This window comes from Caretta caretta, chromosome 10, assembly GCF_965140235.1.
Source record: "Caretta caretta isolate rCarCar2 chromosome 10, rCarCar1.hap1, whole genome shotgun sequence".
Lineage (NCBI taxonomy): Eukaryota > Metazoa > Chordata > Testudines > Cheloniidae > Caretta > Caretta caretta.
This window is the reverse complement of record NC_134215.1, coordinates 70163095-70189423: the sequence shown is the minus strand read 5'-3', so window position 1 is coordinate 70189423 and position 26329 is coordinate 70163095. Positions and strand designations below refer to the sequence as shown.

General features: G+C 45.0%; 1 long non-coding RNA gene across 1 annotated transcript in view; it reads left to right on the top strand.

The window, feature by feature from the left end:
• The window catches only part of LOC125643723 (uncharacterized), a 67018-nt gene that overhangs the window by 9756 nt on the left and 30933 nt on the right, over positions 1-26329 (top strand). Inside the window, exons 2-4 of the long non-coding RNA XR_007358800.2 lie at positions 1510-1814; positions 13954-14023; positions 20313-20658. This is a non-coding gene — a long non-coding RNA (uncharacterized LOC125643723). The remainder of the gene's footprint in view (positions 1-1509; positions 1815-13953; positions 14024-20312; positions 20659-26329) is intronic.

The window sequence follows — 26329 nt, the reverse complement described above, 5'->3', positions numbered from 1 at the left end:
TAATCTGCGCATTTTACATATTCTCTGTTTTGCAGAAGGTCACATTTCCCCTCCCCATCAGATCTAAGGGAGCACTCGCTAGAAATGGAGGGAGATTACGTATTTGTTGTTGATGTTGCGTTTAGGTCAGATGACCCAAGATAATCACATTTACCTCGTGTATTCCTCACATGTGTATTACATGCCGCTACATACATACCGCGTTAAAAGCCCGTGTTCGGAACGCAGAGAGATGAGGATGTGAAGTAGCAGAGAAGAAAGGGAATTGCATGTTGGTAAAGACGTCGCTTTAGAGTCATTTTCCATGTCGGATGATAGTTCTATTAGAAGTGGTGTAGCAGAGTCCCAGTTAGTCCTGGGATGCGATTCACACTGGGCGGTGGGGCTTGTGTTTAGCTACGTGAAGCTAAGTTCCTCCGTCCGATTGCCCGTTCTTTTTTTTTTGGGGGGGGGGGGGGGAAGGGAGCGCGTGCACGTGTGAGTGTGTTGGGTGCCTCGCACGATACGCGTGGGTGGTGTTATTTCCCCCCCACTGAAAATGTTCCGTGGCCAGTAACACCCCCGCCTTCACACTACATAAATCGGCGCTCTGGGTGAAATGGCAAGATTGGAAAAGAATGACTTGATTAGATCCCAAACTAAAAAAAAAAAAAAAAACCCTATAGCCACAACCCATTCTAGTCCACCTGAACCAGTCGCTGTTTTCCCCTTGTACCGGGCTTTGCAAGGGCTCCCTCCAGCAAAGACAAATGGACAGGTCACGTTGAGATCTTCGCACTAAATTTCCGCTACCTTCCAGTCCCACCCGCCACCCTCATCACAATGATATACATTACTAGACAAGGCTGGCCAAATCCAGGCCATAGCTAGGGAGGTGGGGAATGCCCTGAACTTTCCCCATTCCCTGTGCCAAACTGGTGCAGGGATATTACTTGTAGTTTCTCCTACGACTTTCCCCACTTCCTTGAGAGGGACCTAACCTCCCAGTCCGGAACGGATGCACTGGTCTAGACGCTGAGCATCTCTTTGGTGGGAAGGGTGGAAAGGTTTGTTGATGTGGCTGAGAACTTGCAGTTTAAAAAAGTTTAGCTGAAATATTGTTGGGGTTTAATTGTTGGGAGGGAAAAAAGAGCGGGAAGGAGCTCTGATTTGAATGCAAGGCCTCTCATTGGCTCTGCCCGTGGTGATGTCACTTCCCAGAGGGGTGATTAACATTAGAAAAGAGTCGAAGTTGGTCAGCAGTGAGTGAGAGAGAAGCTCTCTCCTTGTCCGGCATCTCAGCCCTCAGTGCATGACTGCCATGCAAGCCAGCTACTTCCTCTAGCGTGTCTCACCTCTACGAAGCGATGGATGGGCTCCAGAGGTGCTGAGGGCCCCTGCAGCAGCAGCTCCATCCCAGCGAGAGCCTGCAGAGCAGAGCAGAGCATGCCCCTGTCTTTCCATTGAATGAATTGCGTTCATAGGTTTCTCTCTCTCTTTCTCTCTCCCCTTCTTCTCCTCTGGTGGCAGACAGAAGAACGCCGCAGCCGGGCCCCGGTCCTTACCCACCCCGAGAGCTCTCCAGCCTTTGGCGGCCCTTGAGAAGGAGGGCTGTTTCTGTCTTTGGTTATCTAGCTGTATGAGTGTTATTAAGCCATCATAAAGCTAGATAACCGAAAGTAGAAATGACTTCCAACCCTTCCTGGAGCTGGGAAGCCAATGAACAAGGAGGGACGTGGAGCCAGACGCGCCATGGACCTTGGAGCAGAGCAAGGTTAATCCCAGATCATCTCCGACCTTCTGCCAAGGATTCGCCGGAGTCCTTCCAGAGCCAGGTAAATTTCTGCAGTCTCTGTTGTGGAGCTCTCAGAAACGCCCTAGGGGATGTTTTGCCTTTTTCCTTCCGGGCAGCTGAGTGGCAGGAGTATTGCCCCATCCTAGGGAGCAGGATGAGAGGGGGCAGGAAGCGGTCAGGAAAGGTGAGCTGCGAAACCAATGTTTTTACTGCCCAATGCATCGTTTCGCCCCAATCTGGTAAACGTGCCTTGGAATTCGCTCCTGGATTAGGGGATGGAAATCGGCTCTCGTGTGAGACAGTCGAAAGGGGAGGAGGGGATGGGGTGCCTTAGACTCAACTCCTTGGAACAATGGCCCTTGATCAAATTTATTCGGCGAGTCAAACCCCGAAGCGCGCATTAGCATTCGGATTTTTTTGGTCTGGGTTTGATTCAAGTCTCTCAAGCTTTGCCCCTCCGAGAGGTCAAGTTCTTGATAATTTGATCACTTTTCATGCGCCTTGGCAGCTGCTTTTGTGTGTAGTTGGGGGTCTCTGTGCAGAGTGAACTGGAGCAGAAATGAAGAGGGGGGTATTCTCAATAGGAAGGGGGCTGGATCCTAGGGGCAGACCTTAACATTGAGACTCTGCCTGCATACAAACTACCTGCTTTAACTGTTGGGACTTTCTCTCGCCAAGTCGCCTGAATGGTTAACATTCAGAAAGGATTCTTTACCTCCACCGCAAACCCGAGAAGTTGAAAGATAATATATATTACACTGTCTAGCAAATAAAAAAGCAATTGGGAAATCTGCATTCCGTTCCCATGGTAACACAAAGCACCGTGCATCCGGCTAAGTCTCTTCTGGCACATTTTGGCAGCCGATTTGAGGCAAACCGGCTTCTTTGCCTTACTTGGCTGAAGCCAACCCCAGCCAGCGAGCAGGAATGAAGGGCGAGGATGCCAATCGGAGGGGCTCCGCTCCCAGCTGAAAAATTACACCCATTTCCCCGGGTGCCTGTGGGTGCTCAGCAGGGAGTGGAAGGGTTTCCATTCGGGGACGGGGCAGTGTTGTACTGTACTGCGTTTCCTTAAAAGGGGAGACGGCTTCGGTTAGATTCGTTTTCCTGAGCAGCAGGAACATCCTTGTGGTTCAGCTCGATGCCAGCAGCCTAGCGAGTGCACCCTGCTGGCTCTGGGGCTTGCCTGAGAGCTGGAAAGAGATGGCCGGCTGTAGCTGCAAACAGGGGCCCTCCCTCCTCGCCCAGACAGGGCTGTTTCTGTGACACACACAGTTCTTCATCGGACAGCTCCAGCGTGGTGTACTTTGAATGTAGCTGTGTGGGGGTATGAACAATTAGCAACCCACTGTGCCCAGATCCCAGGCCCTACACAGCAGGGTATCTCATCCCAGATCGCCTTCTTGCCATCCTTACCTGTAGTACTATGGAGATTTTACCCACGCTGCTGGAAATTCTCTGAAGGCACCTGACACTGAGAGCTCCAATAAGGTTTACAAGAGCAATCTTTGTCTTCTTGTTCCCTTTCCCAATTTTACAGCCGGATTTTTTTTTAATTTTTGTGTGTGTGTGTGTGTTTGTTTGCTCTTGGGGAAGCATAGCATGTTACCAGCTCCCTGGAGCGCATTAGGGCTCAGTATGCAACAGGCTGTTCTTGTCTTCTCTTTCTCTGGGGGGTTTGGTTTGGTGCCCCATCATGGGGCCTTTATTTGTTCCTTGCCCAATGCAAACTCTCCCATTGACTTCAATAGCAGTTTGGCTTGAGTAAGGACTGTGGAGATTTGGCCCAGTGTGTTTATTAGCTTTCGTGGGGCCTTTGCTGTTCTTCGAACTTCCTTTCTCTGCCCTCCTTGCCTCTAGCTCCTGTACCTTTCTTGATTATATAATGCTCTGCTTGCCTGGGCAATGTGGGCTCTGCAGACTCTGCTGCGGGTAGTTCAGTGTGGAGAAGTGTTGGCTTTAACTCTAGGAGAGGCATTGTTTTCTGCGTCTGGCTACACTAGTAGTTTAAAACTCTTGGCCTGAATATTAAGTAAGTAGATCACTCTGGGAGCAAGAACTCTTCTTTATTTCTCAGACAGCGCCAACCTCTCCACTGACAGTTCTTCCACCCCAAATCTTCTTTAGAGCATGCACGTATGTGTGTGTGTGGGCAAACTCATGCTATGCCAAAGTCCCAAGAGAGAAGGGCTTTGCTTGGTGTGAGCTTTTAGTTTACATCAACAGGCTGAAAAGGACAGGGAGAGTTGGGAAACCCTGGAGATCTTTTGTTGTGGCCATTTTGAACTTCCATTCCACCTTACATTTGTGGCAGAAGCCACATATTTCCCAAGCTATAGCAATGTGCGCCCCAGTCTAGCAACTGAGGGTGAAAAAACCTGTAATAATAATAATTAATAATAAGGGGAGGAGGAACTAGAGTAAATCTGTGACTATACAGCAAGAAAAAAGTTTTGAGGAGTTCTCATTATTTTATATTCTAATGAGAAGTCACTGGAGAAATTAAAAAGGGCAGAGGAAGAAGAAGATGCCTGCACTAATTCCACAGGAGGCCTCCCAGGGAAAAGGCTGTGTGAGTTTGAACGCTGAAAAGCATGAAGGCCTGGAATTAGACTATCATTTAGAAAGCGTTACTAATCCGAAGTTACAGCAGTAATTCCATGATTTGCTGGGTCCCACACGCAGAGCCAGAATTAAAGAAACGGATTTTCTAGAAATGGAACTCAACGGTGGCACAAAGTCTGGCCAAGGTCAGGATGAATCATTCATTTCAAACACAGCAAAAAAAGTGTTGTTAAGAGTCCAACTTTCTTCTCTCCAAACCATCTGAAATACGTGTTCTTGATGCAATCCCAGAAAATTTGGAAGAGAGTGGAGGTAGGGAGAATAGAATTTAGCAGTTTCCCTCCTTTTTTTATTTTATTATTAAGAAATAATTTTCCAGTGCTGAGTCCATGCTAATGGGCAATGGCACTTTTTTTAAATAATAAAATCGATCCTGATGGAAACTGCATAATATGAGATGCTTTAAAACAGGACTGAACAAAGCAATGGAGAACAGAACTGCACTGCTAACAAACACTGGATTCATTTGATTGAAAATGCCAAAATTCACAACAAATATTATTCACAAAGAATTATTCTACCAGCTGAGCTGGAGAATATGTATTCTGTTGGGAACAATTCTGCACTGCCAGGGAGATTAGCTAGCTGATCTCTTCCATCTCTAACTTCTATAATTGGATGAAGGTGGCAGTTTAAAGAGATGAACTCTGTGTGTGTGTGTGTGTGTGTGTGGACAAACACACACACAAAATCAAATTTATAACATTACTAAATAAAAAATAGAGTGCAGAAATTGGTGTCCACATGTGAAACTCGTAGAAAGAATCTAATGCACATAAAGTATTTTCATATTGATATCTGGCCAGTTTTTAAAATTTCTAGGTTCATAAGGCTTTTGTCCAAATCTAATATTTGGAGCCATGTTTTCAATTGGACTCTGCATTTGTACAGGCAGCTTGGCAGATGCACATGGAAAATTCTGTACACATTTTGATCAAGTGGGTGGATGCTCAGCTATCTGGTTTTTGCATGCAAGTGTTTGTTTGCATCCCCAAAACAGATGCCTGCCCAAGTGGATAGGTGTGGTCAGTTTCACATGCAAAATTGGAGATGCAAATCTGGACAAAGGGGCTAAACACTTCACCACATAGCTCCCAATTTTCATGCCTTGTGGGACATATTTTACAAGTCTTTTGTTAATTTGTCACTTCCCAGAAGAAAACAAAAGGAGAGGCTTTTCTCTGCAATGCTATTTGTCAAAATCTCTCCACAGATGGAATGACACTCCATTTGGCGGAGAGAGAAATAATGCTCAAAGTCCTCTAGCTCTTCACTCTTCTCTCCCTCTGCAGCTGTTGCTGGTTGTTTGCACAATTCACAGAAGTGACATCCCCATCACAGGGTTACCATTCAGCTTATCCAAAAGCTGTAGGTCAGTTGTATTCACTGCATCGCTTCTTGCGACATTTCCTAAAATGAGATGCCTGCATCAGCATCTTGTAGGATCTGTCCTCGATCAGGACACAGAGTGTGGCAAGCTGCAACGTGATTGCGAGAATTCCCAGGCCCACAAAAGTCCATCCAAGGTCCAGTCCTCGGCTCTTTATTTTTACCAAATTCTTGTTGGCTTCAATGAGATCCTGTGTGGCACATCTGGGCTAAAACCTACAAGGAAGGGCATGTCCTAGTCTTTTAAAATCTGTGAGTGCTCCTTGTCCTATATGGGTCGGATGCCGGCATAGTGATCAGATACCACAGTGATGGAAGTGATATAGGAAGCTGAAAAGAATAGATCAGAACAAGACAATAGGCTGGGCATTTACTAGATTATCCCTTTGTTTTCTCTCCTCTGTGGGATGCTTTAGTTCCTTTCCACACCTGGTGGATCTTCTTTAATATTCAGCATAGGCAATTGGGATATGAGATTTTCCACAAAGCTCTAGCCAAGGCTTCTATGTCTTTGCCCTTCAGGCAGTGCTTGGAGTGGGCAGGTAAAGGCGGGGAGGCATATACTAGCTGAAAACATGCAGAAAAGATGATCTGGAAAAAAAAATTATGGTGGGGGGTGGGTGGGAAGGAGAGCGAACCATCACTCATACCTTCATCCGCAGCTGGAGTGCTTGTACTGCCATGCTCCGGTCCCAATCTCTTTTCTTTCTTCCTGATATTCTGACCTTTCCATTCTCCATTCAGTCTAGATCAAGGCTTGCTTCAGGCTGTAGGGCTAGCCAAAACACAGAGGCCCCCCCAGAGTGGATCGGAGATTGTTTGCTTCCTGCTGTTTAAACAAGCTATATGTACCCATAACTGGACGTATTTAAACAAGCTGCCTGAGCCCTAACATTGTGTTATGAGCGAGTGAAATTCCACCATTGGGCACTTCTGTGAAATCACTGTAAGCTTTGGTCCGAAAGCTGATGGGAATCAAGATTGTTAGCAGTGCCCAGGATTTGTTTTACTTTTATTTGTCCCCTTCCTGGGCTCATGATGCCATGTGACCTAGTTTGCCCTCCGTACTATTACCTCTCTTGTCTAGCTTTGTCCATAAAATCATAGACATTAGAGATGGAAAAAGGTCTGTTGGGTCCCACTCACCCACCTGTTGGTGGCCAGTGCAGGAGTGTTCTCTATCTTGCATTTTCCAGTAATCTGTCTAATGTAGTTTTAAATGCTCAAGCAATGAGGCATTGTTTGACATAATGGGGTAAATCTTCAGCCTCTGGCCTCCACAAGTGCAAACACACCTTTGTGTGTGCGCATGTTAGAATTTGCCTTTCTAGATCCCCCTGGGAACAATGCCTCTGTGGTTGCAGGTTGTAAGCCTTGCACACATGCGAGTGTGAGAATGATTAAAGTGTGAGCTCACGTGTTTGCACCAAGTGATGGTGTGGGTACGTATGTATAGCTCAGCAGATGCATAAATGGGAGCTGAGTAGAGACTGGGCCCCAGTACTCTATTTTCATCTTCTGGGGGCCTCACAAAATTCCGGTAAAATGTCCTTTTTATTGCCCTGAACCTCCATGAGGTCCATGCAGGTGTGTGGTTGCTGTGTATAGAATATGTAAGATGGCTGCCTTTGCTGGCTCTCTCTGCACCATGTGGCTTAATGGAGTCACTGTTTACAGGCTTGTTTGTAGCTTTGGGTATTTCTTGTCCTTGTCTTCTCTTATATGCTTTTCTGAGACAAATTACCTTGAGAGTATTTGCTGTCCAAGGATCTAGGCAGCAGAAATGTTTATTCAAACTGTTTAGCACAATGTTAGCTGTAGCTGGGCCTGTGACCCTAATTTGAATATTATGGACCAGATCCTGTGGTGGTGTAAATCTGCATAGTGCCACTGATTTCAATGAAGATAGAGCAGTTTACAACAGCTGAGGATCTGGCTCTAGATCTCTTTAAGAGGAATCACAATTCCAGGTGTTGCTGGCTGTGTTTATTCACTAGTTCAGGTTTTGTTAGGGGCGTCTGTCTCAAAACTCAAGGGGAGAAAAAAAAAGATTTGAACACAGTCTTGGTCAGTTGTCTCTTAGAAACCCCGATTGCTGTTCCTATAGAGATTTTCTCTTTCCCTTCACCTGGTCCTGGCTTAAGCACCACTTTAAGTGGGCTCTGCTCATTCACATCCAGGCTTCTTGGAGCAATTGAGACTGCGGGGGTTTGAAAAGCAGGGACAGTCCTTCAATGGCAGGACCTTGGGCTGGGCTAATTGGTTTTGGTTCAAGGGGATACTGGATTTGTGAAAAGCCCAAAGATGTCTTTCCCACGCCAGATCCTGGCTCTTCAAGGGAATGGTGGGGGGTACAGGGTGGGGAAGAGTGGAACAAGATGGCTTAGTAGGTGAACCCAAGTAATGACACAGAAACCCACATGCTTTGGGCTGAGTTAGTGTCTGACCACAGCCTTTAAAAGCTTAATTCCCAGATGTTCTGCCTCCACAGGCTGTGAGGAAAGGCCTTACCTGATTAGCACAACTGTATTTCTATTTATTTATTCATTTATTCATTTATTTATTTATTTTTCCACACAAGATATCTTGAAGATATGAGTGCAAATCAGGAGAGACCAGAATTACACTGCTGTACAACTGGTGTGAAAGCAGAACTGGGCCCAATAACTCTGAATTCTTTTCTTTTCTTTTCTTTTCTTTTCTATGTTGAATTTTGATGGAATTGTGTCCAATAGCTCTGTGACCTTTTTCTCTCCTGTATCAGTAAAAGTTACTTCATTGCGGAGCTGCAAAGCATGGCCTGGAAGCATGGACAACTTATGGGAGCACAGTTTCTTGATACTATCCGTTTTAGGACACATTTTTGGAGACCTTGACAGAAATGAACACAGCCTGTAGGGTATGAGAAATAAAGGAATTACTTATCCAGGGTCTCTTTACACTCCACATCTCTGTTATAATTAACAGATTACAGGTTTTTCTTATGTTCAGAATATGGGAGAGAAGTGTAGTTAGCACTGAGCCTAGATACTGCATTAAATGCCTAATAGAGAAATTTATTCGTATCATTTATTGTAGAAGAGCGGTTAGTGACCACTCTGTGTGGGTTGCCTAACACCTTTTTATAATAAGAGTCTTGTAACCTCTTTTTATGGGTTTTTTTTTTTTTTTTTGAGATACTCTGACGCTGCCATTGTTTGTACAGGCCCTTGAAATTCAGTAGAGGGAAGCTCCGGGGCTAGAAAAATGCCTTTCCTTTGTCCCGTGAAATTCCATTCAGGTTTAGCTGAGTTATAAAGCATTACAAATCACCCTTCTGTTGCTTGTATACCTCAGGAAAAATCTGACATCCTGCCAAAATAATAACTAACCACAAACATTCCAAAGAGCTGGGTTTATATCATTATCAGACATTGCACTGGGAATGCCTGGGAGCTCCTGGAAGAGTTGTAGCAGGTGAGGGAACTGTGAGGGTAGATTCCGGCTACTTCCCCCCACCCTCAGCATGTGGACCCTGTGGCCAATTTCTCTTCCCCTCTGCATGCACATTCCCCAGGATATCAGCCTTCTCCTGCTGTCAGCTAATGTTAATCCCATAGTTCAAGAGGTAGAAGTCTGTGCTGAAGTTTCACGTTTGAAACTCTGCTCGCAATGTAGGATGTGGGGGGGGGGGTAAGGGGAAGCGGGGTTGTTACAATTGCACAAAATATAATTTGTTTTAACCTTCTTTTAAAAAATATAGGAAATAATATATATATATAGAGAGATATAATATACATTATTTAGGTTGCAAATCAAGCATTCAAAGTTAGGAAATGCCAGGTCTAAGATTGTCTGTGTAATCTTATATCGGCCTTGTTGTGCATATGCATTATGATCCAGTCTTTAATGACATGATCACATATTCTAAGCCTGGTTCAGAGCAAAGGATGGACATACAAGGCGCTGAATTCAGGTTGCATGGGCAGCCTTAAATCTTGCATTTCCTAGCTTGCAAGTGCTTGATTTTGTAATCTAAAAATGTTCTTTTAATGCAGTATTTTTGCATGGAATATAATCTACATTGTCAGGTAGTAGCAAATATAGGAACATAGAAGCTAGAGGTAGAAAATGACTTACTAGATTATTGAATGTGTTTCCTTGGATGGATGGGAAGAGTAAATTGATTAAAACTTGTATTAGAAAATATTTAAAATTATAAAACACATAAATTGTTGAATGCATATTACAAATACCCGAGACATATTGGTTCATGTACACCAAAAAAGAATAACAAAAGAAGAGCAAAAATACAAACCAGCAATTGTCCAGATGGGGAGAATAAAATGATAAGAACAGATTTAAATTTTTGTTATTAAAGCTAATGTTAAAACTATCTTATACATGTGTTAAGGAAAGAGTATCTATACATCTGGGTATAATGCTTACATTGTCCAAAAGTACAAAGTTTGGTTAAAAATTCATAAAATGCATATAGTACATAATCTGCAATATCCCAAATTAAAGTTAGTAAATTCAGCGATACAGTTAAAATATTAACATCCAAATTTTCCGGGTACATCACTCAGAAAAGGTTATACTAGGAGTAGGTTGTGGAAAGCAAATATAGCAATGAGTATAGATTGTCCCTCAGTAATTGAGATTTAGGATAGGTTGCCCCTCAGTAAATATCCCGAATTTAAACTGATGCTACACTTGATCTTAGCCAAAAAGCAAGAAGTCATAGGCATGCTGAAGGGGAAATTTCTTTGTTCCCAGAGAAATAAGCTTATTGTTTTCTTTGCCTTCAGTTCTGCACAGTTCTTGTTTCAGATGGACATTTTGGCTTCTTATCTTGAGGAATCTTCAGCTTGTTTATTGAATGTGCACACTCATGAAGAAATAGATGCCCATGGGGATGTATGTGCTGTGTGCATGCACAGCCGCACACACACACACTCACCTCTAATCATGCCATACAGATACACATTGCACACTCACAAATATTTGCTGCCCTTGCATTCTTTCCTTGATTTGCATGCTTGTTCTTTCCACTGTCACTAATGGAGGCTGTTCCACGTGTTGAGAGGAGAAGGGAGGCCTTTGTATATTAAACAGGAGATCTAATCCTTTTTAACTGCTGGAAGAATTGCCCATATTTTTTTTTTTTGGAAATGATAAGACACAATGCAGATTTATCTGTGCTTGGAATGGCTTTTTTCTTTCTTTCTTTACGGGGAAGTTCCATACTTTGGGTTCTGATGTCAGTGAACGGATAATCAGATTATCCCCCACTGGACTCTGGTTGAGCAATTTTTTTTATTTAGTTAGTTTTTGTTTGTGTTAATGTGAAGGGAAGTAGCTGATATTTCTGTTACTCATTGGACAATACAATTTTTAACCTTCTCCCCCACCCCCCAATTCTGGCCCCTGTTGCATGTGCTTTTCTGATCCAAAAGAGTTTTCTATGGCCTGCAGTGTATTTGGTGTGGATAAAAATATATGTGGTCTGTTGAAACCATATTTTCCCCCAAGGGATTTCTAAACCCTGACATCAGTGTCTCATGGTGTGTGTGTGTGTGTACAGAATGTTTGTGTGTCCATTGTGTATGTGTATACATGTTGTGCATGTTTTAAATATCTCCCCCCTCTTTACCTCCACAAAAGTCGATCCAATAATTAGACTGAGCAAAAGGAACCTGTCTCTATCTGTGATGCAGGCAAAAAAACGCCTGTTCTCACCCTGCCTTCTGTTAATGAGATAGAGACAGGTAAGCATCACACATACCAACTTTTCTGCCTTCGGCAACATCAAGGAAACAGTGACAAGCTATTAATGGAACATGATGGACCTAGCGCTAATTAGTGCTTCCTTTTCAACTTTTACCTACATGTGCACCAAGATCTCCAACCCAGCTCCCTTTGTTTTCAGTATGTTTCTCTTCACACAGATAAATCCATTAGTGAATAAGTAAAGGCATCATTTATTTCCCAAGTCATTCCTCCCCTCCCGTTGGGTTCATACAGTGTTCTTCAGGTATCACTTCTCTCTTCTCACCATCTTCACACTCTCAGTAATTTCCGTACTGATCCTATGTCTCACAAGGCCACCCATAGCAAAAGTGACCTCCCTCTGCTGGGTACTATAGCAAGATCAGATACCATGGTGATAGGTACCTTATAAGGGCAGAGACAGTCTCCTATCCATGATCAATGTTAGCAAACATTCATTTCTGGTCAACAGGGCACGTCTAGATTGAATGGTTCCAGAGACACCAATGCACCTGCTTGTTTCCTGCTTTTGCTCGTTCCCCTTCATGTCTGTTTTCTAGATGCTTATATGGCCCCCAGCATCACATTGTTTGAGGGTCTTCCAGAGAGCAGTTATCCCTGGAGCAAAGGTATTTGAGACCCAGGAGCTTCTTGCAGCCTGCAGTGGAGAGGGTATAACCCTCTTGCATCAAACACTGCTGTGTTCTGCAGTAGCAACCCCGCAGTAACACTGATGCTGTGGTATTGTTTTATAAGCAGGGCGTGGGAGTGAGGGCTCAGTGTGGTGTGGACAGTGTTGGCATGAGGAAGACACCTGCCCAGGCCATGGTTCTCAGTTACTGAACGGTTATTGAACATTCTTATTCTGATAGCACCTAGAGGCCAACTAGGTCAGGCCTCTACCCTGCAAGGTGCTGTGCAAACATCTGGGGAATGACAGCTCCTGCCCCAGAGAGCTTACTGTCTAAAAAAGTGTAGGCTTCCTGGTTCTCTGTATGTCTGTCACTGCCCACTGGAAGCTGATTAAAACTAGACAGGGCTGAGACCCAGCAAAACATCTGGGCTTGCAATAAATATACACCCCTTCCCTGCACACTTCTGGATAGAGACTTCCTCATAGCCTGTACCCTGGACTCCTCCCTGACCCATATCTTTGATCTTACCTTCTCATCCCTTATGCATGGACTCTTGGTTTCTCACTGCTGTGCCATGCCCCTTCACATTGCCAGGCCTGGATCCCAAGGAGCCTGTCTTAATCTGCTCCTGCTATTTGCAGTTCCAGTCCACAGACAGTGTAGCTTGGTTGGGACACTTGCAGGGCAGCAGGCAGAGGCAGCCGGGGTTTGCACATTAGCTAATTAACTTTCATAACTGAACTATGTTGCCTCGTCTTTTTTCTGCACCCTCCCTTTTCTTCCCCCAAAACACACATGTGGACATGTGTGCAGGTGTACACACAGAGAGGACACATTTTGCACTGGCCTCAGAACCCTTCCACAGCTGTGAAATGCAAAGTTATGCTGTTTGTTTTCAGAGCGGGGTTTCCCTGCTACGTGGTACACTGGGCCCCCTGTTTCACATTAGCTGAGTCTTATTAAATCCGGTGCACAAAGGCCAGTCACCCCCAGCAAAGCCCTCTGCTGCACCCCATCCATAAATCCAACCCTAGAACAAAGTATTTTGTACCTTGGACCATCTTTCTATCCAGCCTGCCTGATTCTCTCTCTCTCTCTCATGCTGAAGGTTTCTTAGTGCCAGGAAGATATGATAATTCTTGTGGAGAGAGCATGAAATGCCTCTGCTCTTTGTGTCTGTTTAATTCAATGAGAACCCCAGCCCCGCACGTCATGAATGGTGGCTTTGTGCTGGCCTTTCCTGAGCTCCAACTGCCAGCCCTGCTCTCTGCCTCTAGTTTCCCACCATTGGATACTGATTAACAAACTAAATTATTTTTCCTCCCTAATGATGTTTTTCCACTTTGCCCACCAGGCTGGAAGAAGCCATGGGGAGGAAAGGATTCGTGCAAAGGATGAGCTAGCCAGAGAGAAAATTAAAGAGACAGTGTTGCTTTCTGGGCTCTGGCTACACAGATCCACTTTGCTTTATTTCCTTATTAGTGAAAATGATAGTGTCTTGCTGTCTTGTACATGGCTGCATGTGTTTCAACTAGGGACCGGTATCCAAAAACATTTGCATGAGGTGTGCTATGAAGCATGCATGTAATGTACACACAATTATGTGTGTGCACATGTAGGTATATATAATATAAATGTGTGTTTGTGTGTGGTCCCAAATATGAGAGCTGTTTTACAGCCATTTCTCTGGGGGGGGACATTCAGTAATTACTTGACATCCGTCCATAAGTGTGTGGGAGCATCCTTCTAATTGAGATGAATTCTTTCTCCTTTAATCAGACGTGACTGAAAGTTCATGGAGTGGGATGCAATGGGAAGAGACAGGACATCTCTGGGTGAGCAAGGAGAGGTGAGTCAATGAATCTAATTAGAGGACTAAATTGAACTTAGCTCTGGAGGCCAGATCCTCACACACGTACACACACCCCAGCCAGCCAAACCTCCCTGGCTAGTCTTTTGAAATTGGGCCAGCTGATGTTTGCTGCTGCTATGTAAGACAGGAAGCAGTAATTCCAATACCCTAAGTAGAATGGGAGGTGGGAATCCAAGGCAGGTCAGAATGCAGCCATCTGCCTTCTGAAGCATAGCCGTGCATCTCTTACTTTCTTGTGAACTGGGAAGAAAAGAAGCTTGTAGAATTTTTGTATTTTCTAAAAGAAAATGATTGTAATCTGCACACAAAGAAAACGCACGTGGGGAGGCAGACCCTCCTTTTAAATTCTGATTAACAAAACCTGAAGATTTGAAATGTTGTTGTTTTTATTGAGTTATTCCAAGCCGTGGAGTCTGAATTGCTCTGTTTATTCACTGGTTTGTGTGATATGGGCATCTGCAGAGCAAGTTTTCTCATATCTCCCCAGCAACATGCCTCGCCTCTGACCTGGAGTCAGCACTCCCAACCGGGAGAGGGAACGGCAGGTCCAGCTGATCTCTGTGGACGTGCTCAGCAGAAAAGACAAAGGGGCTGCTTAATGCTAGTTTTTGAAATTTCGGCATCTGCCTGCTAAGCAGTGGGCAGAGATCACCAACTCATTTCCCATAGGCCACTGGGCAGATGTCAGATGGGAACAGCCATTTGGGGGAGGGATAGCTCAGTGGTTTGAGCATTGGCCTGCTAAACCCAGGGTTGTGAGCTCAATCCTTAAGAGGGCCATTTGGGGCAAAAATTGGGGATCGGTCCTGCTTTGAGCAGGGGCTTGGACCAGGTGGCCTCCTGAGGTCCCTTCCAACCCTGATATTCTATGATTTTGTAGCGAGCGAGGCCCTGTCTGCCCTGTCAAAAGAAGGACCACTGGTTCTTTTGGGACAGCTCCACACGTGGTAGCAATGATGGCAGCTGAGGTGTAGATAGGACTCAGGTGTTCTTTGCGCCTGTTTAGAGCAGAGTTAGGCGACATGATAAAAATACCTGAGCCCTGTCTATACTACTGCTGCTACTGGGTGGAAATACACAGTGGCTTTTGTAGCAAAAGATGGGTCCCATTTTCACCAGTTTAGACATAGCCTGAGAGGATAAATTGATTGGGATCCAGCCAGACCATGACTCTCAATCCTATTCGATGCTCACTAAATCCAGGAAAGCACCACATTCTGTATTGCCCTTCCCCCACAGTTCTAACCGTTGTTATGACTTCTGCAAGGTAGAACAGGAAAGGAAAGATGACCATGCAATGGGTTTTTTCATGCACCAGGATTTATTAAGAACAATAGGTGGAATCAGTCCATCTAGGTAGAATACACTGCAGGGAGCAATGGGATAAAGCATTTTTTCTGCTCTTGAAGGGCATCTGGAATACACTGCAGGGAGCAATGGGATAAAGCATTTTTCTGCTCTTGAAGGGTAGAGCTATAACTCACAGGAGGCAAAACCTGGAGTGTTTTTGAGTTACGTCCTCTTATGTGTGCAAACGACTACTCCAGCCCATGGCAACCCTCTAGGTAGTTCATTTGTGTGTAGTATTTCCCTCCTCCTTTTTGGAAGAGATTTCCCTCAATAAAACGCACCTCTGGAAGGAGTAAGGGGCTGTCGGTTCAAATAGGTCACAGAATTTAGTGTTTCTTAAACCTTTAGATAAGGAATTGAGGAAAAAATACATCTTGCTACCCAGATGATCTCTCTCTAAGTGGGAGGCCTAGAATGGAAAATTTAGGGTATAAGTCAGTGAGCCTTGGAGGTTATCAGAGTTTGTTGTGTTTTTTTTTTAATCTTTCAGGGTGTGTGTGTGTGTGTTGGGGGGGGTGATCTATATTGAAAGAGCCTTTTCACTAAGTCTGCTTTCGCTCAGTCTGATCTTTCTTGTAGCAGGTGGGGGTGGGGTGGATCTCCTCATCTGAGCAGAATTCAGGCAGATGCTGGGAAGTTGAGAGAATGCTTTGGAAAGGGTTTAAGAGAGCTGATCAAAGTGTGCAAGACATGCACAGTGACTGAGCAAAGATGGATACAGTTGCCCTCTTCAGAAAAGAACATTGCTCACACAGGTTTAACTCTGTCACCAAAATAAGAAGGAGACAGGGTGGGAATGCTTTATTAATGAAACCAGCCCTTTGCGAGCCTTCATCTTGAGGCCCATTTTTTCCACCTTCTTCATCCTCCTTTGCCTGCCGTCTGACCCAGTGTCTCGCTCTGTACCTGCTCTTCTTCCAGTTACCCGCTTTTGGGCTTCATACATAAATTCCTCATGATCATTTGAGTCCTTCACCAGTGTGGCACCACTGAGTGTCACTGCGTGGCTGGGCCAGGGAGGGGAAGAGACCATTTCATCTGAAGGGCATGAATATGCCTAGTCATCTGGATGGCCCAAAAAATGGGTGAACACAACTTCAGCAGCAGGAACAGTTTCAATAACATGGCTTAATATCTGTAACATGAGTCACACTGGCCTTCAGCTTTCTGGTACTGCATTTCTGATATCCTCTCTGTCTATATCCTCTGTCTCTGTTAGTGAGAGAAGCCCAGGGTTGTGTTTCTGGAGGCAAAATGTGGGTGTATGCTATGAGGGACAGTTGAGGGGTATGGTTGCTGGGGGGGACTGGGGAGCTCGCACTGTCCTGGGGTGCCCTGAGCAAGGTGACTACAGCATGCTGGAGCCTAGAGCTCCCTACCAACCAGCAATGCCATTCATCCCATTGTATTTCTGTTCCCAAAAAATAACAGCTTAATAAAAAGAAAAAGTAGGAAAGAGGATTGCAAAAGTGCTCGGGAAGATGGACCAGTGACAGGCCATGCCAGAAAGATACGAGAAGGGCAGCAGCATTAGGAAGTAACATTCTCAGGACCTACTTCTCCAAACCCCTGCTGTCCTCACCCCATACTCCAAGCATCTGAAGACACATGACAGCTTGGTATTGATAAAGGAAGGGGGCCAAGGGAGAGGGAAGGGCTGTGAGCAGATTTGTCTTCTCTTGCTTTGTTAAAAATCAAATATATTGTATGACAATTGATTTAGAATGGGAAAGAAATTGAGCTCCGTTCCCAAAGCTGCCTGGGAAGAAGATTTTTGTGTTTGTATGTGCCCTTTGTCTGCTTGATCACAAAACCAGTGGGATGCTGGGCTTGGATACACGGGTGGAACAGGGGAAAGAGACCTGTCATGCAGCTGCTCCTTCCCCGAAAGGCAACCCCTTAGGGCTAATGTTTGATCTGAGGTCTAGTTGTACTGCTCAGAAATCTCCAAATGTCAGGGGCTGGGACAGAGCCTGGAACGGAACAGGGCTGTATTTTCATTTGCATATGAATGCTGATGTTTGCATAAATGTGAGGTATATGCCACTTATGTATGTGAGCATGCATATACACAAATACTTGTGCGAACACATGCTCACACAAATTTGGAGAGACATGGAGCCACCATTGCATTCCCAGTTCAGTGACATACTTGTCCTTAGTTCAGCAGGCCTGTTATGACTCTTCTAGGAGGTGCAGTACGTCCCCTCCCTTGTCTACATTTAGAGATCAATTACAACATTAGGAATATTTCAACATTTTAGCCTATGTTTTCATTCTGAAATATGAAGATTCCCCCACATCCCCGCAAAATTTGCACACACAGCAAACCAGTTTTTAAAAGAAGGTTCAAACAGATCATTGTGTAATCAAAATGCCAAGCCATTGTCTACATACTCCTTTTGGTTGGTAGACCCTCTCTGACTAGCATCAAGAGAAAGCAGAGGGTGACAGTGTTTCTCGGCACAGTGAAAGGGCCAGAGTTATATTAAGTATAGGAAGGTGACTCAGAAAGCAAGCCTACATGGGCAGTTCCACGGGTATAAGGTCAGATATGAATTTAAAAGGTTATAGTTACACTGATAGGACTCCCCATGTGGACACTTATTCCAGTAGATGAGGGCCTATTTCTGGTTTAGCTCATGTTGCTTTTCGAAGCGGTTTAAGCTAAACCAGAAAAAGCTATTCTTATTCTGGAATAAGAGTGTCCACCCAGAGTTCTAGCAGTTTAACTATATTGGTATAATTATAGCAGTTTAAACTCCTGTATAGGCGAGAGGGTTTAGGAGCTAGCCATCTGTCCCTTTTGTTTAACTGCCTAACAAAGGTGTGTATACAGCACAGAACTCCCTATGTCTGTGTGTCTATCCCCACCCCCTTACAGAACTATCAGCTGTGCACATATTAAGACCCTAATTCAGCAAGATGCATAAGCATGTGCCTAACTTTCCACACATCAGATGTCCTGCTGAAGCTAAAAATACATTAAACACTTCTCTAATGTCGCTTTTCATGTAAGCGATTGTTGTAAATTGTCTCAGGGATGGTATTCAATCTTGAATGGGAGGGGAGGTGTTTAAGAGACACTCTTTCTTTAAATAAAGTCTGTGTTATTTAAAACCTGCCCTCCCGCGCGCCACCCCCCCCCCCTCAAAGTTTAGGAACACCTGACTGCATCATCAAATCTCCAGAAAGTGCAAGGTGGCTGAGTCAGTGTTGCTGGTGTAACCTTAATGTTTGCATTTGCTGACTTATTTTGTTTTGACTCTAGCATTGCAATAACATAGGTCTGGGGGTGGATTGTATTTAATTTGCTTGGTTTTTAAAGGAAAAGAGAGAGAGAGAATTTGCATATACTTAATAATATTAAATCCATCCACAGAGCAGTGCTCATATTCTTTTCTGGTCTCTAAACATGGATCAGCTAAATTTGTAAATGTGTAGGTGCATCCTTCTATATATGAAAATCCCACACCTGAGATTGTAAAACCGGTAAATGCATGCACAAGCAGGATGTGGGACTTGTCATTACCCATGCTAAATGTCTTCACAAATTCTACAGCGTGCTGAAAATGCTGACCCATATGCATAAGTAGGGAGCTCATCCTGCTCCCACTTATACTGAACTGTGACTCCAGATGCAGTGAAAATTTTAGGGAGAGGGTAAAATTCATTGCGTATCAAAGAGTCTGTGCAAGGCATTTCACACCACCTCCAAGACATGCTAAGAACTTACATGGGGTTTAAGGACCCTTGGCAGTGGGGTGAATTTTACTCAGAGTGAAAGTGTGCATTGAAAAACCTAATTTCACTGTGAGCTAAATCTTTGGGTGTCAGCAGGAGTTGTACCTGGGTAAGGACTGAGTCAAAACAAAGGATTATGGGATTTGACCCTAGAAGAGAGTTACGCTGACATAATGAGCCATCATTTCTGTAAGCCTAGCCTTGAAATCATAGGGGCCAGAGTTTTACATTCCAAAAATAATAGAAATGTGAACTCCTCTTTCTTCTGACCACAACCTTGCCCAGGAAATATTGTAATGACCTGCTGGACAGCTCTCAGCTCTACCTCTTTCCCCTATAGTCGGACTTCCTACTGTATAAAAGTACTGTATTTAGGGAGATGGTACTGTGCAGAATAGCATTAGGCATGTCTGGGTCTATGTTACAGTGTTTATGCCACACACATGCAGTATAGGCCTTATCCTGCATTCTTTATGCATGGACTGCAGTGGGAGTTTTGACTGCACAAGAACTGCAAGTTCAGGTCCTATGTCTCTGTTTTAAACTTTCTTTTTGTATGTCAGAGGGACAGAGCCCAACACTAATTCTTGCAGTAAGGGCATAGCGTATGGTACTTCCCACGGGGCCTGCCTGGGTCTTCAGGCTCAACAAGCACTTCAATGTATTGCATGTCGCAAGAGACGTCTGCATCTCTAGACCTTCAGTAGGCTGTCGCCGAGGCCTTAGCAATGGGAGGCGCCCAGGTTACGTATTCCCTCCTCAATGGCCACGGCAGGATTGTTCCATACAGGACATTTCTTCGTGCTTTGTCCAGTCTAGTTGTAAATACCCCAAGTGCCAGGTCTTTGGTGGAGTCATGTGCCCGGAGATAAACAGCTGGATAAACAGGTGCTTAGGAGTCTCATTCATCCTTGAGTCTAAGTAAAACAAGGGAAACGTCCTGCATTTCTGCCTTAGAGAAGAGCGTTGGGGGGAAGGACGAGCCGGTCACAAATGGGCTACGCTTTTGCCCCAGTCTCATATGCTGAGGGGCTGCAGCCATGGGGTGCAATACAGTGATCAATCAGTTAACCGGGATTATCTGTTTTCTCCTTTCTGTGTGTAACCATGGCATTATGCCCATGTACAGGTCTCGGTGAGTAATGGCTGTGCCTTATTCTCTCCTGCATAGAGCCTGTGCGACGTTCTGCAGCAAAGATAAGAAACTTCCCATTCGGCACAAGCAGCACAGGAGAGAAAGGTGGAAAGTCGCTCCTCCCCGGTTAACCTCCCCTTCCCAGTCCCCTCTGGTATTCTCCCCTCTCCCCGAGACCATCAACTCCACGTGGGGCCCTCGACAAGCAAGAGCTGGAGGAGGAGGACAAAAAAAGAGGCAGCGAGAGGGAGAAGGGCAGCCTCTGTGAAGACATACTCTGCCACACCGGGCCATTTTTGCTGCAGTTTGTAGGCTGCTAGGTGCCCGGAAGCCATTTTGATGGAATCAAGTGCTGTTTGTAAGATGGCCGCATTGGCACGAGGTAGGTTGCAGAGCTGCCTAAATCTTTACCATGCTACCTTCCTCACGCCCGTCTCCTTGTTATCTTGCTAATTTCCAATGAAGGCAGAACAATAACTCGAGCTGGCATGCCCCAGTTCTTTCTCTGCCACCTCCTTCCTCAGGCGGAAAATCTGCACGTACACCCTCCCTCCAGCCCCTCTGCGATATTAATTGAATTAACATACTTCCTAATTTGCCCTGTGTTTTTTGTGTGCCTGCTCCCATCCTCCTTGTTGTGCTCATCCAGCTGGTAGGACAGGAACAAACGCTTTATTTCCATTTGCCCATTCGGCTGCATGCGAAAAATCCTTAATGACACATAAAAGGGGTGGGGTGGGTGGAACAACAACCCATCAGGGATTTGGCACACAGACCTTGCAATACACTGAGATAAACCGTCTCTGCTGCTGTTTTATTGGCAGATTAAAATATCCATTTTCCTTATGTTCACTTATTTAGTTATTTATTTTTGGGCTGAGGGAGGGGGCGAGACCCACCAATATTCTGCAGTTTTGTGCTCCTCTTAACAGGCCGCATGTGATTTTTCACTGTCTAAGTTGTCTCCGACAGCCCAGCCAGCGCCTCGGTGACAGAGAGAGCCCCTCCATTAGACTCACACGCAACAAGGACAAAAGCCTTTAAAACCAATTTATTGTTTATTTCTTCTTCTCCCCCCCCCAGTGATTTCAGAAGGCTTTCCCCTAAAAGGAACTTAAATACATATCATTAAATCGAAAGCGCTGAGCTCTGCACCTGGAAAGTAGGCCACGCTTTTTATTTCTAAAAATATTTGTCCATTTGCTAAAGAGCAATCAAACCAGGAAGAGAACCGCCCTCCTCATCTTCTCTCTTTGTTTAAACCACATTATATTTGTATTTACTATTTTAGAAAACAATTTTTTTTTCATTTGCTGTCATACAAAGTACATTCCCCCCTCCCCCCCCGCCTTTCCTACTTAATGGGGCCACATATCCATGGTGATGGCTTTTCTGTGCTTTATGTTAAAAAATGCGACAGTATTTTGCAGTAATACACTGAAAATGCAGCAATAATGTTATTATGGGTTCTAGAGTTTGGGGCTTCCAAATATTGTGCTATTTTTTATATGGAGGAAAACTGAAAGCCATGACCTAAGTATGTAACGCAGAATACAAATGCTATGCATTGTAAATACATCTCAGGCACATACCACCCAATACAGAGAGACAGCATTCCACAAAAGCTAGGAATCCAAAAGATAACGATAAAAACAAATCATTTGGGCAAGTCATTCAGATTTTAACCAGGATTGCTAGAATTACAATATACAGATGTGTAACGTATTGGTAGAAATATTTCATTTAAAAATGCTGATGATGAACCGTAAAGGAGCAGAAAATGTACAAGAATGATTATTGGATACTGTGGGCTCCCACCATTTAGTTTCATACTTACATGGCTATTTACCTATCAGCCCATGTTTATGGGTATAGACTTAAGCTTCAGATAAATCTGTCAGTCTGTCTCACCCGTTTTCTTTTCTTCCCTGCCTCCCCATCTGCTTCTTGTGGTGCCTTGTGCTGAATCCCACATAACAGTATTTAATGGGGATAATGAGAATATGCCTCTGGTCTGCATCATAAACATGCCAACACGAGCCATTGTGTCAGGAGCCGTCATTGACCAGATGGTGCTTCGTTGCCCAGCATTCCTGTTTGTGGGTTCCTCCTCTCTGAAAGCCAGAAAACACCTTAGTGTTAGGGTTCACCAAGATCTACCTCATCTCTCTAAGAAAAACATAGTGAACTCAGATAACTTACTGTGCAAGGGAAACATTTTCAGAAGGCAGGACTTCACTGTGGCAATGTGAGATGCAGACATAAGTGTCTGGGCCTCTGGTTGCCCAACGGAGGGTTCAGATCTGTTGGCGCATGGACTTAGATTTGTTCCCTCAATTTATGTTTGTGGTAGGGTGAACAGATAGTAAGTGTGAAAAATCGGGATGGGGGTGGGGGGTAATAGGAGCCGATAAAATCGGGACATCTGGTCACCCTAGTCTGCGGGTACACAACTTTGGGCCTGAGTTTTGTAGGTACAAATTGTGCCCTCACATGAAGCTGGGCCTCAACCCATCGGAACTTGCATTCCCCCGCCATAGAGACTCCATCTGGGTGCAATTCAAAAGCCTGTGCTTTTAAAGATGATTCTGATGTTACCTTGGTTTTGCAATTTGCAGGGTGGAGGGAGGGTTTGAAGCACCTCTCTATTTTCTGTCCTCTCAGATGTCTCTCATATGCCTGTGAAGAAACCTGCCTACACAGGTGTCAGTGAGTTTGGTGGAGGCAGCTGTCAAGAGTGACTGATAAAGTATTGGGCTCTTCCTATGAACAATGCCAGGGAGATCCCAGACAGGAGAGAGACAAGGCCAAATCCTACTCTCATTACGGGAATTCAACTCCCATTAAAGTCAATGGGAGTTGCAGTGGGTATCAGTGAGGGGAGAATTCATGCCTGAGAGCTCAAAACAGTCCAGCAATAATAATAATAATAATAATTAATAATAAATCTAGCTACAGAAATACCGATTCAAAATATAAACACTAGAAACAACTGCTATTCCTGATTCCAGCCAGATGGAGAGAACCTGGCATAATTACACTTATGGAAGGCATTGAAGGACTGCCATGAATGGAACCAATTAAAGAGCGAGTAATGCTCTTGTGAGAGAGATGAGGCTCTGTGTATGATGAATAATAATCACCCCCTTCATTCCTCCCTATACATCCACAGTCTGTGTCATGGTGGTTCCCGGATACTCGAATCATATGGGCGAGCATGTGTGCCTAGGTTCTGGGTTACGAAGGCTTTGGCTGTCTCTCTAGCAGGGTGAAAACGAACTAAATAGGAAACATACTAGACTCCCAGGGGCAGGAGCCTAGCTGGCTTGCTGCCAGGCCCAGCTTCACAGTCTTCATTGTCTGATATTTCTAATGCATGCCCAGCAATCCATTATTTAGGATTTAGGTTATAGTTTTAAAGGAGAGTATTTTTCTTGGAATCATTTGGCATGGATTTTGTGGGTAACTCTGTTGCATGCATGTGAACGTGCATGTGTGTCATGTTTTGTGATAAGTGTTGGGTGTGCACCCGAGCAGGTTCATGTGCGAGGGCTGTGCATGTGGGAACATACATATGACAGGTGCCAGTGCATCTCAACCTGAGTTTGCTCACATGTTGCAGGCATTGGTGTTCACTTTGCTCTGTGTCTAATATTTCCTGCTTGCTGTCATTGTTGGGGACTGCGGAACGGAGGGAACCTTCCCTTGGGGTCTGCTAAGGATGGTGCCTTTTTAAAGAGCCAGGGAGTTTGTACAGCAAAACTGCACCAATGAGATGGGTGTCCAAAGTCCCATTTCTAGTGGGCAGATGTCCAGGTCATGACGAATACCATCACAACTGGCTGGGCCTCCCTTATGGACAATCATTTTCAGGATTGAATGAACCATAGTCACAGAACTCCCTTCATGCCCTTCGGTGGCGGCACATTGATTCGTGTGTTTGCGGGGAGCAGCTTTCACTGCTTGCTAATTCTGGGTTAAATTAAGGACTGTCCTCTCCACAGCTGTCTGTCAGAACCTGTCTCTGGACCTAAACTCACTTATTAGGGATATTTGCCTGCCAGGGACTTTCCTTTGGGAGAGAGGGGAATAGAAGCGGGACTTGGGAGAGTCAGGCCTAAGACAATGCTCATCATTTTCTCTACTCCCTGTCAGTTCTCCACTCAGGGCCAAGTCAAAGTGCTTCCCCATGGGAACTATGTAGTATAGTCCTGTCCACCCCTGCTTAGTGTAAAACCTCCACTTGGTATAGCTTACACAGCAGGGGCATATCCGTTATCTCTTTTAGAGGCCGTGTTGCTAATTATAGGCAGATCACATTAGGTGAATGAGTGAGGAATACCTGGCCCAATCAGGAGAGAGACAGATGTGCTTAGATGAAATTTCACCACTCGTTGGCTGTTCCACGTTGGCTGTTCGTAAATTCTGGAAACACTTTGTTCTCCTGTTCACACCCGCACGTGCAAATCACCTTCCATTCTGTGTATATACATCTCTAGATGGGACACGCACAAACAGGCATCCCTCCAGCCAACACTGATCTGCAGACACCTTTAGGATGAAACGCAGGAGCTCCCAAGCACCTGGCAATGCTCCGTGCAGGCAACCCTCGTTTTTTTTTATCACGAGTGTCGTCATTTTAGGTGTATTTCTTCAAGCCCCAGCCCCTGGAAACAAGCAATTGCATCCTTTTTTTTAAGGGTCCAGCCACCACAGTTGCAGAGAAAAGCTTGCAAACACAAAGTGAACGTACAATAAAGCCTCAGGCACTAGGAAGAAAATTTTAAAACAAAAACAAAACCCAAATATATCATTTAAAAAAAATCTCATAATTTTTTGTGGCCTGACTTCTGATTTTGGAAAGCTTGAGGTTGGCCACATTGAACGCTGCGTAACTGTTTGGAACAGGGAGGAAAGGAGAATCCTGCAGCCAATCAAACCACACCTGGAGTTTAGGGAGGTAGAATCAAATGTATCCAACTCCGAATGTGGCCAAGACAAAGAAGTTAACAATAGTCAATGCCAGCCATTCATGCAGCCTCTTTGCTCCTGAGAAGTAACAGCAGTGGGTTGGCTTTCGGTTATACAATGGATGTGCAGAACATGTTCAAGTCAAGTGAGTGCCCAAATATATGTGGGGCAGGAGGTGGTGGGCGCACATGTCTCCTCTCCCTGTCACTCAGACATGCTCATGATTCCCATGAGCATCTCGTGCAGCTGCCTACAGAGATGAAGTGGAGGGTTGTGAATATCTGCTGTGATACAATCACAAGGTGGTTACTAGGTAACTTGGCCCGTGTTGGGTGGGAGGCCTCCCCAAATTACAGTGTATGCATGTGTGTGTGTCTAGCTTACTGGCTTCAGGGGAGTTTGGGGAGAGGCTGAGATTTTACTAGCTGCATGATCTGGTGCAAAAGAAATCACCAGCACCAGGAACTCTGTGGCAAACACCCCTTGGAGCTATCCATGTAGTTTTTTGGGGAGATAGGAGGTAGTAGAGAGGGGACAGAAGAATTAGAAGCCAGGGCTCCCTTGCCTTTCTTTAGCAGAGAGGGAAGGAGACTATGGCAGCAAACTGATGCCACGATGCTGCACCTTGTGTTTTTACTAGTCCCTGAACCCGCCACTCCCAGCAACCCACTTCCCAGCACAGTGGGGGAGAAGCCCAGGGTTGTGTTCTTGGGAAGGCCAATCCCATAGACAGTTCTCTGGGTAAATAGGAGCTTAGGGCAAGTGGCATGGGTTGGCCCCTAAGGGAAGGAATTGCTGTATTTACTCACAAGAAGTGCTGCTTATTATACCCCCACCCCACCCCTGTACACACACACACACTCTCTAAATTATTAACACAAAAGCCACCCCCTCTCCACAACCCTTTGCTTGAAAGTTTCAGCTTCTCTGGGGGTATTCCTCTGAAACTTGCAGGCAAAGGGTTGTGGGGAGTGGGGTGGCTTTTGTGTTCATTTTCTTTTTTTAGCAGAGTGGGTCTTGCTGTTGGTTGCTGGGACTCCCCTTTGTAAGAGAACAAGCAGGGGGGAATGTGCGGGTGCGGG